This window comes from Chionomys nivalis, chromosome 2 (genome assembly GCF_950005125.1).
Source record: "Chionomys nivalis chromosome 2, mChiNiv1.1, whole genome shotgun sequence".
Taxonomy (NCBI): domain Eukaryota; kingdom Metazoa; phylum Chordata; class Mammalia; order Rodentia; family Cricetidae; genus Chionomys; species Chionomys nivalis.
In genome coordinates this window covers 90,466,959-90,481,056 of record NC_080087.1, presented here as the reverse complement: position 1 = coordinate 90,481,056, position 14,098 = coordinate 90,466,959, and positions in this window count along the sequence as shown.

Genomic DNA, 14,098 nt, shown 5'->3' with positions numbered 1-14,098 from the left:
CAAAAACAATGGCAATGGGTTTTTGATCCTACTGCACGTACTGGCTTTGTGGGAGCCTAGGCAGTTTGGATGCTCACCTTACTAGACCTGGAAGGAGGTGGGAGGTCCATGGACTTCCCACAGTGCAGGGAATCCTGACTGCTCTTTGGTCTGATGAGGGAGGGGGACTTGATTGGGGGAGGGGGAGGGAAATAGGAGGCGGTGGTGGGGAGGAGGCAGAAATCTTTAATAAATAAATAAATAAATAAAAAATTTTAAAAAGATACAAACCAAAGCATGTGTGTATCTAGGAATTAATCCCTGGGGCTGGCTTCCTATGTATAATCTTAGTTGCTGGTGACACGAACCTTTGTTAAGATCCCAAAGGCAAAAAGTTGTCATTGAGTTTCCAGGAGTTGTGCAATTCATTCCAAACTGAACTGATGAGGGCAAGGAGAACACACAGTGTCCTTTGGGATTTTGCAATGCCTAACCTATAACAAATTATACAGAAACAATATTATATATGTGTGTGTGTGTGTATACCATAATATATAGATAGATGTATAGATATAATTTCATGTGTATGTGTGCTTGCCTGAATTGATGTATATTTACTATGTGTATGAAGGATCTTGTGGAGGTCAGAAGAGGCATACTATTCCCTGGACTGAATTTACAGATGGTTGTAAGCCCTCACATGGATGCTAGGAACTGAATTTAGGTTGGTCTTCTGCAAGAACAGTAAGTGCTCTTAGCCACCGAGCCATGTCTTCATCCCACAAAAAGTAATCTAAGTTAAAACAATTCATCTCACTGAGCAACAAAAAGACTTCCTGTGTTTCCTCCTTTCGAGACCACTGAGTGCTGAAATGAGGCTGTTGAGTGTATCCACTCAAGAGAAATTTCTTCACAGAGATCTTGCTCTTCTCTTCTTTATCTTTTATTCCTACACAAGTCAACTGCTCAAAAGTTTCTTAGAAGCCAAACAATTGGAAATATTCAAATCAGTTCTAAATTTACCTCTGTTAATATGTATGACTTAATGCTTAGGATATGAATTTCAAGTTGTCATTGTTCACCCAGTGTTGGAATAATTAGCATCCTCAGTGTGATAGAATAATACATATTCATTATCAATGAGTCCTGCAGGCTGAATTTGTCAATGGTATCCAGTTTTTCTCACTGGATGGGTTATGTTTTCCTTGATTTTTCTGGAGAACAGTTTGCCTCCACACTTTTGTGTTTGCTGCAAACTTGACATCCATGGTAGTCAGCACCTCCTGCCACTTACAGGAAATAGATTGAAATTTAAGAAACTCCTATTACTTATTATTGTTGTTGTTGTTGTTGTTATTATTATTATTATTATTATCTCCAGTGTCTTGCTGGTGTGAAGTGTAATATACTTATGGAGACCTCCCAAAAGTTCATCTGTGACAACAGAATGAACCTGGGTGGACATTATGTTTCGTGCAATAAACCAAGCATAAAAAGCAAATATGGACTCTAAAAACATGGGTGCTTAGCAGTAAAACGCCCTGGTTTATACTTCTCTGTTGATGTGATTTTAAAAAAAAATGACCAAAGGCACTTTGGGGAGATGAATAGGAACATTTGGGAGAAGTGTTATCCTCTTGGACAGGGTAACTCGATTGAAACTCTTTTAATACGTGTATATGGTTCAGGACGATCCTACAAGGACAGGCTTCCAAAGGGCTTTTTCAAAACGACTTTAGTATCAGCTGTTCCTCCCATACTCCCTCCCTTACCCATCCCTCCTACCCCCACCCATTTAACCCTTCCTGCCCCATTAGTCTCCTTTCCCCTTCATACTGCTTGTGCTATACTATACATTTCTGAGATGGAATCTCAAAGCAGTTTAATGTTTCTTTTTCTCATATGACTAATGATATTAAAAACTTTAGAAAAGAAAAGATTCACTGGCTGTTTGTGTTTCTTCTTCTGAGAATTGTCTGTTCAGTTGATTTGTTGACTGTGCAATTCTTACAGCTTCTTAGGAAATCCAATTATTAACCCCTTATTTCCTCATGTACAGTTGTTAAATTTTCTCCATTCTGTAGCCCTGGAGACTATTTTCTTTGGTATTCAAAACCATGAAATATTTTTATGATCTTGTCAGTTTGGGGAGTTACTGTCTTTGCTATTAGGTTCCTTTTCTGAAACTTGTTGCTTCTGTCTGTGCCTTGAAATGTTTTATCTGTATTCCTTTAGTAGTTTGAAATTTGAAGGTCTTATATTAAAGTCTTTGAGATATTTTGAGTTGATTTTTATGCAAGGCAAGAGGTTCAGTCTTTCATAAGTGAATACCCAGCTTTTCCAGTACCTTTTGCTGAGGAGATTGTCTTTCTTCCAATGTATGTTTTTAACACACTTGTCAAAAATTAAGAGATTGTAATGCTCTGGTTTATTTCTGTATCATTCTATTCTGTTTTCTATTCTACTTTACTCTGTTCTAGTGTACTCTTCATTTACATGCTTGTTTGAGGGTTAGTATGATGCTGTCTTTGTCACTATGGTACCATAGTATAATTTGAGGCAATATATTATGGTGATCTGTGTTATTTCTGCCAGAATTGTTTTGGTTACTAGTAGTGGGGCCTTTGTGCTTACATATCAAATTTAAAACTGTTCAAGACCTGCAGTTAGTGCCAAAACAATTTTTATGGGGCTTGTGTTGAATCCACAGACCCTTTCTGACAATATAGCCATTTCCACAACATTAATTCTACCAAACAATGTATACAGAAGATATTTCCATACTCTAGTGGAATGCTTCTTTAAAGTTTTCCCACTTCCAAATATTTTTAAACACAATACAATTACATGTTATCTCAATATATACATATATAAAATACATATTTTATATAAGTAAATATAAAAAGTTTAACATACACATAATTTTTATCATTTATTAAAATAAAAGCAAGTTTATATATTAATAAATTGAGTGTGCTTTTTACTTTTATATAAAGAGTTAAATCTTGGCTGAACATTTGATACTGCTGGATGCAAAACATCTTATACATAGTTTTCATAGTTGATCAATAATTTTACTTTATAGTCATCAATGATGAATATTTACTTTGCGTAAATGCTTAGCACAAAATGGTAGAAAGAGATTGAGGGCTACTTTAGAAGTTGTTGGCCAATCTTTCCTAATCCTAAAATGAAATTCATTTAATGGTTTATTTTTAATGAAACTCAAGTAATCAACTGAAAAAGCAATTTTTAAAATTAAATACTAGCTGGGCGGTGGTGGCACACGCCTTTAATCCCAGCACTTGGGAGGCAGAGGCAGGCGGATCTTTGTGAGTTCGAGACCAGCCTGGTCTACAAGAGCTAGTTCCAGGACAGGCTCCAAAACCACAGAGAAACCCTGTCTCGAAAAACCAAAAAAAAAAAAAAAAAAATTAAATACTCTTAAAAATCCAAATATATACAAACTTGATGCTTATTCACTGAAGTAAGTAGGAAAATATTTAGAATTTTTCTTATCCTTAATGATGTCATTAATTGTATATGATCATAAAACTTCGTACAGTAAAAGTACTCCCATCTGTAGCATACAGCAGTCTTTTTCTTTTTGGTTTCTCAAGACAGGGTTTCTATGTGCCTTTGGAGCCTGTCCTGGAGCCTCTTGTGGACCAGGCTGGCCTCAAACTCAGAGATCTGCCTGCCTCAGCCTCCCGAGTGTGAGTGTCGGGATTAAAGACATGTGCCACCACTGCCCAACTTGCATACAGTAGTCTTGAATCTGAGCCCGAATACTTCTTTCACGCAGTATTTGTCATATTGCACAGAATGACAGCATACACGATGCAAAGTCATATGTGATGTGCTGGAACCAACGCTGCTGTGAGTCACATGGTACAACACAGGTGAGCACTGCCAGAAATACCTTGTAGTTAATTCATTATTAGTTGAGTCTTTTGAAATCTTTACTGTTGTCATATTTATGACTTCCCCACGTATCTGTGTTGCTTCATGTGGTTTTATGACCAAAACTTCTAGTGGTTTGTAAGAAAGATTTTGTTTAGTTGATTTATTTTATGCAGGTGACTGTTTTGCCTGCATGTATTCTATGCACCTTGTACATGTGAAGTGCATATAGGGGCCAGAAGAGAGAATCAGATCCCTTGCAATTGTAGTTACAGATGGTTGCGGGCTACCACATGAGTGCTGGGGATCAAACCTGGATCTTCTGGAATAGCAGCTAGTGATCGTGACTGTTGAGCCACATAATCAAGTGGAATTTTGTTTTTCTTTTTGATAGGAATATTTCTTAATATTAGCTCTCTGACGATGCAAAAATTCCCAATCAAGCCAAATCAAAACAAGCCAAATTAAGAAATATCCAGGTTTAGTGGGAGATCTGCGCTCTCTGGTGACCCCGAGGGGGAACTGGGAAGCCACAGGAATGCTACCCCTGGGAGGAAGAAAGGGAGACCACGTGTTCTTCTTTTGGGGGGATCACTTAAGTACCCTGGGGAGTGGTCCTGACCCCATCCCCAGGGAGGGGTCAGGACCTGGCCTACTGGGATTTGAAGTCCAGACCAGGCCTGGGGGTTGGGAAAGATGGGGGACTGGGACCTATGCTCCCAATTTAACACTTTTTCTTTTATTTTTTTAATTACAGATTAATAATAAAACTTGGTGTATTATCATATGGTGGCATATGCCTATGATCCCAGAACTTGGGGGGGCAAAAACAATATTACTGCTTGTTTGTAGCCACCTTGGTCTACTACATAGTTCCAGACTACTCAGGGCTTTATAACATGACTCTGTCTCAAAAACTCTAAAAACCTAAACAAAACAAAACATTTTTATTCAATTGGGAGGAATATGTGAATCCTATAGAATAATACAGGGAACAGAAAAATATGTGACAATTCTTATTATCAAATATAATTTTAAATTTGAGATAATATCTCAGGTACTATAGCATTCCTTTTCCCAGAGAAACTGTGGAAGGCATTTTCCTGTGTTATGAGGACCACTAGTAAGCATGCTTTCTAGGGGCAACATGACATGAATTTGAAATGTTATGCCATTTGAACTTATAAGCTTACAGCCAGAGATAGCTGACTGAAGGAAAGCTTTTGAATAGGGAAGTTAGCCTGTTTTTAATTTAAAAATTAGTTTGGGATTATTGTAATTTAGTTCCTTTAGCTAACATATTAGTTACTTTTCTTTTTCTTATGAAAAATAGCTCTCTGGAGGAGAGATTCGCCCTGGCTTCCAGTCTCAGTCCACCCCAGCACGGTAGACTCCTGGTGGTGAGGACGTGTGTCAGAACCTCCTCGGATCTTCATAAACTGAGAAGCAGAAGGTGCAGGCCAGAAGGAGAGGCAAGTGTAACCTCGACTCCTGACCGCAGTGACCCACTTCTGTTCTCCAGCCACACATCCCCAAGACTCCACAGCCTCCAAAACTCCACAGCACCCCAAGCCGAGGACCAAGTGTTGGAACAGCTGCTGTGAGGCCCATCTTAACTCAAATGGTCACGGCCAACTTCTCTGCTTGAAGAAGAAGTGCGGTCAAGGACTTCTGCACTGAGAGCCCAGAAAACTTTCTGGCATCTGAGGAAACTCTGACTCTCACACTGACAAATCCAAATGATGTGGATGAAAAGCCATCGAGGTGTCAAAGTCTTACAGCAATAAGATAGCTACAAAAGCTACTCTTGGTTCTTATACTTCTCATAACTACTAACGCTATGCTTGATGCCCAGAACCACAGGTAGATTTCCACCTCACTGCCTTTAGGGGTGCCCAGAAAGGCAGAGACAGAAGCCAAATCTCCCCTTTTATCTTGGATTTGTGGGTTTTATATTTTTGGGTATTTTTTCTTCCAGAATTGGTTCTATTTAACATTTCATATACCTTCAGGGTGCAGCATAAAATTGCTGTTGGTCATATTCTCAGAAACACATCCTCAGAAACTCTTATCATTTAATCATTATCTTGCCATGGCTCCTTCAGGATCATAATTCCCATTGCTACCTGTCTATTCTTGATGAATTTGCCTAAGATCCGTTTCTGTTGTTTATTCCCTCTTGGTGGGAACATTGATAGGCAGATGCACATGAAGTCTTTGGAGATTTTCAGATCCCCCTTGCTCAAAGTGATCTTCTGCATGTAAGACCTGTAACGGAAGGGACACAGTCCAGCCTTTGGGGTGTGAGCCTAGAGGCCTTTTCTGCTCACAGGCTTGATCAGTGTCAATGTGACTAGGATTTCAAGTGAGGCAGAAATTACTTTTCTGAGTTGTATTGTATGGCGAAGAGAAAGAAGGGGGAAAGAAGTCCTGTTCTCAGAGATACAGTCTAGTCCAAGCCTACGAATTTATGATATCTGAATGCATGAACCCCTGACTTCTCACGAGATGGAATGCCCATTCCCTTCCCTTCCCTTAGTTGCAGGTACATGAGCAGTTATAGGAAGGCAGACGTACTCCAGGGAGGGCATTTTAAAATAACCTTTCAAAATAGACTTTTTGAGGAACTGTATTACCACCTGTGTGGCCCACTGTCAGAGTTCTGCCTGGCTTGCCATTAAAGATTTATTGTTAACTGCCAGCGGGGTCACATAGCCCAGAAACTCAACCCTTCCTCCACTACTCCCTTTCCACTGACCCCCTGCATTGCCACCACTCCAGGAGCTTGTCACCAGCCACAGCTCTAAAACGTCCTCCCCTGCCAGCTGTCCTTGCTGCACAGATCCAAAGTCTGCCACCAAAGCGTGCTGGAGCCTGCCACCATCAGAACTCCAGGAACTTGGCCAAACTCACTAGGCTGCCCTTTGCCATCTCCACCTCTGTCCACTTCCCACCTGTGTGACAGCAGAGGATTTACCACTACTTCCCAGCTGTTGAGACCATGGGGACCTAGAACAACTGTCTAGGTAATGAAAAAGTCTCTGTCACTAGGGCCTCACTTCTTGTGTCAGGTTGCCTCATCACGTTCCTCCTAGACATAGGAGCCGCGTTTCCAGTCCTCAGAATTCTGAGGTCTCACTCACCCTTTCCTTCACCCAGAGTCAGAATGCACAGCCAGTCCTCCAGAGGCCTCCAGATCTCACCCTTCACTTGTTCTGGCTTTTCCTTTTCCCACTTCCTTCTCCTCACACCTTCATGACTCTTCTTCCCTTAGAAAAAGGGATAACTTTTCTGAAATCGGCATGAATTTTTGCCTTCCACTCCAAAACAGCCCCCAAGACACCCCTTCATCACTTCTCCCCCTTTCCTCAACCTGTTTGTACACCCCCACTCGCCAAAATCCCCAAACCCTTCTCTATTATACTTAAAATCTCTTCTGCCCATGTCTAAACCCCGTCACCCTTTACCCTTAGCCAGCCTCAGAGCCCTCAAACCCATCATCCAATCCCTTTTATCCAAGTTTCTATGCCACAGATTTTCACCTTCCAATATTCCCATTTTGACATCCAAAAAAACTAACAGCCTTCTGCCTAGTCCAAGACCTTTGCTCCATTAACACCGTCACTGTCTCTCTGTGCTCTGTGGTCCCTGACTGTTACCTTATCCTATCCATTATCCCTGACAACACTACTTACTTCTTAGTCCTAGGCCTTAAGAAATCTTTTTTTTTTTAATTAATATGCCTGGATGCTTATTCTCAGGATCTCTTTGCCTTCATGTGAATAGACCTCAATACTCACTAATCCCCAAAACTGACACAGACTGCCCTTCTGCAGGGATTCTGAGGTAGGCACTCACTACAGACCTGGCCTGCCTTCACCCTTTCCCCTCCTGCCTGCTTTAGTATGTAGATGAGCTCCCCCTTTACACTCTTTTCCTCTGATAGCCAGTCTAACATTGTCTCACTCCTCAATTTCCTCAGCTCCAGGGGTCACTGAATCTCACCTTCCAAAGCTCAACACTTCTCTCCCAGAGTCACTTATCTAGGATTCTCTCTCACCCCAACCCACAAACACCTCACTTTAGGACACCTTGCCCATCTCCACTACTTATCTTTATGCCTTCAACAACATCTGAACTGCTCTGCTTTTGGGAGGATGGCCAATTTCCTCTGCTCATGGGTCCCTGGATATTCATTTATGGTACATCCTCTATATCAAGCTGCTTCTGGATCTGCCCAGGAGCCTCTTCCACCCACTGACAAATAATTCTTGAAACTAAAAAGTAGTCTCCTTTCAGGCCAGGCATTCTGCCTCTCAGATCTATGTAGATCTTTCTATCTCTATACTTCTGAAAATCAGTTATGCCCTTGGGTCTTGGGACACTTTCTAGGACTGACCATTAACCCTGCAGTTTACCTTTCCAAAACTCTAGGCTACACCATCTATGGCTGACCTCCCCGTCTATACACTCTTGCCCCAGCCTTTCTGCCCATCTCTAAATCTAACAAAGTATTAATTCTGGGATCTCCCCCCCTCATCACACAGTGTATTCCCAACTCACCCCCCTCCTCCTGATTTACACAGGACTCCACTGCCTTTCACATTCTTGGACCTTCCCTCTCCAAACTTCTCTTATCAAAAGCTCATCACCACATTTCGTACCTGTCCTCCCCTCAATCCCTCCTCCACACCTCCAATGTTCACCAGACCCTCTTTACTCCTGCCCAAAGACTCCCAAGGACCTCCTCCTCCATCCCTCTCACATACAAGATGGTCTTACTGCTTCTGCCTGTGCTTTTTATATAGATGGCAGCTCCTTCCTGTCAGGTGGACACCTATTACAGGATGTACAATGGTCTCAGATGATGTCAAGGCACCTTCTTACTTTCACACTATCAATTAAAAAACAAAAGTAATAGCCTTCACCAGGGACTTCCAAATCATACTACAAATATAAAATTAAGGATATATATAAACTCCAAATATGTTCTCCATGTCTTGCTAATGCACTCATCAATCTGAAAGGAATGAGTATTTCTAAATACAAATGGCATCTCAATTTCTAAGTCTTCATATATCCATAACCTATTCAAGTCCTCCCTTTTACCCTATCAAATTGGCTTGGTTCATTACATGAACACCAGACTGACCCCTGCATTGTCAGTAAAGGCAATAATAGTGCTGACATGACAGCCCATTAAGTTACCCTTTCATTCCTTATGATTCTGTTTCCCTCCAGGTTACCCTACCACATAACCTAGACGACAGCATGCCTAACTGCTGGCCTCGAGTTCTGCTTCCTTCATTCACATATGGTCAGACTATTGCTCGCCAGTGCCACTCAGGGGAACTGAGTACCACCACAGCCAAAGGTGCATCCTGAGAGTTTGTCAGTGGAGTGTCAGCTTGCTTATTTGGAGGGAGCAAGGGACAGTTATATCCTAGAAATAACGGCTAGTTGGGTCCATGTCGTAGTATGCCATTGGTTGGGGAAAGAACATGGAAGGTGCTTAATTAGATACTTGGGGGCAACAGGGGTCAAGGGAAGAAACCTTACAAGGTATTATAGAAAGTCCAGTCAACAATGTTTCAGCAGCCAGATGAGCAGCAACCAGTCCCTGTAGCCTTGGAGATGTATGGCTTTTCAGTTGCTAAAGTGCTTCGGGGCTCTTCCTCATTCGGAGAAGCCTACCTGCTGGAGTCTGCTGGCTTCTAAGTAAGGGAGCTGGGCAGTTAAACTCCTGCCATTCTCAGGATGAGAAAATTGGGATTTTAGGCATGTGTCAGTCAACCTCCTCTTAGCTTCAGGCTAGCCCTACATCTAATCCTCCTTCAACACAGGACAGTATTCGCTATTGGCATCAAATATTTCACTCTAATACCAAATCTCGTCTATCCTTTCTCCACCTGACTCTCACCCCAGCAGACAAGACTTCTTTACAGAACTAACACAAACCTACAATGTAGGACAGTGAGAAACCTCACCGTCACTCTGCATCCTTATCATTCCCACTCGCCGAGTTATAAAGCTCTGAAATTGTAAGACTCTGGAACAAAATGTTTTAATGTATGGAAATACAAGCTATAGAGGTCTGCAGATGTAAAAGTTTAGCCATTAAAGTCTGCAAATGCAAGTCATAAAGATCTAAAATATTGTTTTAAGGCTGAAGATATGTAGCTTCAGTAGGGCTTTGAGAAAGTGATTTAAGGTATGTGAATAGTTCCAGATTTCTTTTCCTATTCCTATGCTATTATTTAGGTCCACAAATGTTTTACTATGACACAAAGACACAAATCTACTGCCCTTCATGCCTTTCTCCTGCAAACCACTTCTGCAGAGACACCTGTTGTCTATCTTTGTCCAACCCAGAGGCAGCACCCCTTGACCCCCCACTCACCCATTTGTCCCTCCAGAGTAATACATCTCCTTGGTGCTGAGAACTTGCTGTCTGGATGTGTTCTGTACTGCTTCCAAGGGGTCCCCTTATGATAGGTGCACAGACACATATAGGGTGCAGCAGCAAAGATTTGGGGATCTGTGTGGATTTGCTGGGATTTTTTTAGAGGCTTCAAGTTTCCAAAGTTTTGAAATTGAAAGTAATAGAACAAAGAAAGGAAATGAAAAGTTAAAAAAACATTATGAACCTGAAGATTTTCTAATGCTGGCATCAGAGAAGAGGACTCGAGTTGAGTGGCATCCCTGTCATGGAAGATGTGAGGTTAGTCAGTACCAAGCACTCAGGAGGAGGAAGACACTGAAGAGAAATGACAAGTCCAGGAGCTTAACCATCCCAACTCCGTAATGCACTTAATTATCATCAACTCTCTTGGTTTGAGTTCTCTGCTTAGAATATGTCATTGGAATTGTAAAACCAAAGTCCCACATTTCTCACTTGTCTGAGAATCTCATCAAGAAAATGCCCAGAGGCTGTGGCTATTCTTCTTTCCTAGGCTATCATGCCACAGTACAGAAATAAGACCTTGAACTGTTCTTCCTAAGGTTCCACTCTGCTGCCTCAATCAGAATCAGGGAAACCTCCTGAGATTTATGATTCAGGATTTTTTTTTTTAAAGAAGACCATTGTTATGGAAAAGGAAAAGAAATAACCTAACCACATGACCCTGGATTCAGTTGGCAATTAGTCTTGACAGAAAGTCAAGAATCAATAGGCAAAAGCAAAACAACTGTGAAGTTGTGAAGATCTCCTACAGAGGCAAAACCCCCCTTTCTGAGAGAGTTCTCTAAGAGTGAAATCAACCCATTCCTCTCCAATATGTTTTTGGTCAATATTTTATCATATATATATAAAACCATGACAGATGTGAAGTCATCCTATCTGTGCTTGTACTCAAAATGGAGTCAAAAGCTGCTTGTAACATGTAGTCTCTTAGGGTGAGGTGTGTATAATAAACAATATTTGCTTTTTGCTTGCTTGCTTGTCTGTTTGTTTTACTCAACATGGACTATTGTGCATGATACAGCCTGAATTCAATATTTTGCTTATTTAAATGTCAATCTCCAGTGTTACTTGAGTTTTTATTTCTACTGTGTCCTTAAAACAAGAAATCTGGAAATGGTGATATACATCTTTAATCCCAGCACTTGGGAGGCAAAGGCAGGCTGCTCTCTCCGAGTTTGATGCCAGCCTGGTCTTCAAAGTGAGTTCCACAATAGCCAGGGTTGTTAGAGAAACCCTGTCTTGAAATCCCCCAAGACAAAAACAAAAACAAACTAACAAACAAAAACAAATGAAGGTGGGACTATTCCCAAGTAAGATAGCAAACCAGAAGCTCCCTTCATGATACCTGGAAAAGATGAAGGAATAACACTTAAAACAAGCTCTATTTCAAAAAGAGAAGTATAGACAGTTTCTGTCCTGCCCAATCCCACAGCTGTTCAGTCCCAAAGAAACACACAGAGGCTTACATCAATTATAAACTGTTTGTCCTATTAGCTGAGGCTTATTATTAACTAGCTCTTACAACTTAAATTAACCCATAATTCTTATCTATGCTTAGCTACATGGCTTGGAACCTTTTCTCACTGAGAATTCTCATCTGGCTTCCTCTGTATCTGGCTGGTAACTGCATCTTTCCTTTTCTCTTTCCAGAATTTTTCTAGTTTGGTTGCATAGTCTGCAGATATCACCCAGATACAGAAGAAGCAAGATGAGAATGCTTCGCTGACTAGTGGTACCAAGCCACATGGTTGACTCAGACAAGAATTATGGGCTGATTTAAGATGTAAAAAAAGAGTTAATAAGAAGCTTGAGCTAATAGTCCAACCAGTTTATGATTAATGTAGACCTCTGTGTGTTTCTTTGGGACTGAATGGCTGCAGGACCTGGCGGGACAGAAACCTCTGTCAAGATCTTCCTTTTTCTCTCTTCTCTCTTCTTTTTCTTGTTTGTTTGACAAGTGTACTTCCCCTTTTGTTCATTTTACTGTGCTTTTGGCAGTGACTTTATTTTATATTTAAAAGGCCTTTTTAAGAATTATTCTCTTTTGGGGTAGCAAGATGAGTCAGAGGTTAAGAGCTCTGGCTGCTCTGCTCTTCCAGAGGTCCAAAGTTTAATTCCCAGCAACCACATGGTGGCTCACAACCATCTAGCATGAGATCTGGTGCCCTCTCCTGGCAAGCAGGTAGACATGCAGGCAGAATGCTGTTAACATAATAAATAAATAATTTAAAAGAATTATTCTCCTTTATATACTGAGCTAATTTCATTTATGTATTTAGCAGTCTACTTTCTTTTCTTTTTTCTTTCTTTCTTTTCTTTTTTTGACCCTGTACCACACACTTTTTCCTTTCTATTTTACTTTCAGTATTATTTTAACTTTATCCATTTTAATTATGTTTAAACTCTTGTTTTTATTCTCCTCAGAATTATATAATTTTAACTTTTAATTCTCTCATTGTTGAGAACTTTTATGTTTTTCTAATATATTGTGTTTTTTTCTTTTCTCTTCCCAAAACTCTTCTCCATTTCTCATCACCTTCTTTTATTTAACTTTGTGTCTCCTCTCTATTTCCTCTTCCTCAGTCTTCTTGCTTCACCTTATTCACTTACTGTTTCCATATTTATCCTAAACAAATTTTAACTTTGTACATTATATATTAATGTTTCCACTTTGTATCTTCCTGTCATTGGAGGTCAGTTAGTGGGATTTGATTAATCATTAAAAATATTTCTCTGTCCTCTGCTTCGGTGTTGTCACTGCTTGTTTTCTCCTCTCTGAGGGATAACTGGAAGTTTACTCTTGCCCTAGTTTGCCTTTGTTGCTGTGATAAACACCATGAGAAAAACAACTTGTGAAGGAAAGAGTTTATCTTGCATAAAGTCACAGATCACAGTCCATCATTGTGTGAGCAAGACCCTGGAAACAGGAATTGAACCAGAGGCCCTAAAGGCTTTCCTATGCCACTCAGGACCCCTTGCCCAGGGATAACACCACCAACAATGGACTGGCCCCCTCCCTTGCCTGTTATTAATCAAGAAGATATCCCACAGCTTTGCTAATAGACTAACTTTATGGAAGCATTGTACTGACTGAGGTTCTCTGTTCCCAGATTGCTCTAGCTTGCTAGCTTGTAATAATGTGGCTAAAACCTAACCCTTAAAAGTCCTCAAGAGAAGTCTACTAAATAAGACTTGCAAATAAAACCAAGAGAAATGATTTTTTAAAAAATAATCACAAAAAAAGAAGCATGAAAAAGCAAGGAAAAGTTGTAATTTGACTTTGTATTTATTGAATGAGGTAAACTGAAAAAAGATTTCAAAAGCTTGCTAGAGAATAGAGAGAAGTAGATAGTGCCAATCCAAGACCTTGGGAGTAAGGTCAAAACATAAAGGGAAAAGTTAGCAAAATGAATGAGAAATGAGAAAATGCATGAACTCAGCCGAAAGGCAAACACAATAGAATGACATCAGATCTTCCATCAGCAAACGCCTCTCAAAGCAGCAGAGTACAGAATATACTTCATGCCTTAAAAGGCAATAACAGCTGACACAAATTGCTACATCAACCAAAACTAGTTTTGAAAATTGAAAGAAAAATAAGGACCACATTAAGCAGGGTTCTCTAGAAGAGCAGAACTCTATTAATGTTCATTAGATTTTCTTGCAATAGAGAATACACAGCCAAACAATGGCCATCTGCATACTGGAGAGACTGAAAGCCTGGTAGTAGCTCATCCAGCGAAGCAGGTGTCA